Source organism: Cyprinodon variegatus, unplaced genomic scaffold, assembly GCF_000732505.1.
Source record: "Cyprinodon variegatus isolate N-32 unplaced genomic scaffold, C_variegatus-1.0 Scaffold185, whole genome shotgun sequence".
NCBI lineage: Eukaryota > Metazoa > Chordata > Actinopteri > Cyprinodontiformes > Cyprinodontidae > Cyprinodon > Cyprinodon variegatus.
Window position 1 is genome coordinate 405173 of NW_015150638.1, and position 2071 is coordinate 407243.

A 2071-nucleotide genomic window follows, 5' to 3' on the forward strand; every position below is an offset into this window, starting at 1 on the left:
TATATATATATATATATATAAGTTGATTTCTAACTACATTTATTTGTTTATTGTATTTGTGAGGGGCAATTAATAGAATGTTTATTTATTTTTGGAGCATTCTTTTATTTCTGTATTCGTCTTTAATTATGGCAGGTTTGGTCCTCCATACCACAGAGGGGAACGCATAAAGAATGAACAAAGCATTTAATAATCAGTCAAATTCTCCTGTTTAGACAGAGGCTGCCAATAGAATACACTCTGAGAGGCAACGTAGGTGTTCGTGTCCCAAAGTTCTATTTCCTAAATGTTCCTTCCTTCAAGGGAAGCACACGTTTCTTCATGTTTTGCCCCCCCCCCTCCCCCCTGATGTTCTAATCTTCTGCAGGCGCACCACTACCAGATGAGCGCTGACATGCATTGCACGGTCAGATTACAGGTGGTCTCTTTCCCTCCTCCGCACAGTATAGCGCAACATGGCACATCCATTGCGCATATGCGCAAACAGGCGCAAATGTGGCCCCAGCGGAAGAACGAGGCTCAACGCACAGCGAGTTTTCTGTGTTTTGGTTGGGGCGACCCTGTTTCTGTTCTTTCTTTGTATTTCCTATTTCTCATCACTGTCCTTCTTTCCTGCCGCTTCACCTGACTGTTACCAAAGACCGCTGAGGCAGGAACAAACCATTTTCTGGACTTTCTGGGGCTGTTCAATTGATATTGATGTTTTCTTTTGGTCTAAGTGAGGAGAAATTGAACTTTACAAAAACAATAAAACAAAATAAAATGAATTCAGTTGTTACACTGTATAAATATACATTTATGAATTTTATATCAATCTTGGTCTTATTTTATTTTATTTATTTATTTATTCTTTTAAGTTAAAAAGTAAAAAAAATAAATAAATAAAATTAAAAATAAAACATAAAAAAAAAAAGAAAAATCAATCTTGGTCTTAGAGTCCGCCTTTTAATCCCGCCCCGCACCACTCTGTTCGATATGCTGTGACGTCACAACCCGGCCACGCCCTCCAAAGGGCGGTTCTGTTGGAACGTTACAGAATAGTGCTCATTCAAACCAGCCTTGGACATTCTGAGGTCAAGTCGCAGTTTTTTTCTGTGTTTAAGGATGGAGAATAAACTTTACACCGATCTGGCATGTGTAAGCCCTGGAAATCAAGACAAGGTAAACGCTCTGTTCTCTGTCTTGGTTTTCAGAAACATGATAAACTGCCCCAAAAGAGTTCAGAATAAAATCCCTCAAAGCTCTTTTGAGAAAATGAGAAATCGTCTCTCCAATCTGATAATGTGTACAAAAGAGCCTTGTGTAGATATGATTCTAAAGGCTAATCTATCAGACATGGTAACTGCAGTTTCTCAGGACTTGTATAGAATATTTGGCTCAACTAAACACTTGCTTCAGGCCGCCATAGACCGGAAACACACTTTTGATTCCTGTCTTATCAAAAGTCTGGAAAAAGACCTGGGACTCAAAAACACAAAACAAGTGAATGTGTTCGATTTTATCAACCCGATGAAGGAGCCTCCGAACCCCAACGTTGTTTTTCTGGCTTTACTAATTAGAAATGTTATAAACAGCTCCAAGACAGCGGGCAAGGCCCTCCCGTCAGGTTCTCTTCAAACCATAGTAGAACGTCTGTACCAGCTAATAACTTTCTGCCCCGATAAAACCAATTCTCACCCTCAGCCGCAGATCCAACAGCTGAAATTGGTTGTCAAAAGGATTTCCAAGGACATCTTTAATGAATATGGGAGTATTCTAAAATTTATGAACGCAGGCCTGAATTTAAACACATCATTTGATGTTTTATTACTGGATTATCTTAAAACCAGCTTAAAAATCAAAGCACCCCAAAAAAACAGGATAGTCTCTGCCATCGACAGCGCCTTGGACAGAATCTCCAGAGGTTTCCTTAACCTGAGTGCTCGGTGGCAGTGGGACTTCCTCCCAACCGTGGTTCAGAGAGAAAACACGACATTTGGGAACAACCAGGAAGTTGGTAACAAGACTTAAACTGCTTGCCTTGTCTCGCATCCTCTCCTCTCCTCTCCTCTCCCCCATCCCCTCTCCTCCA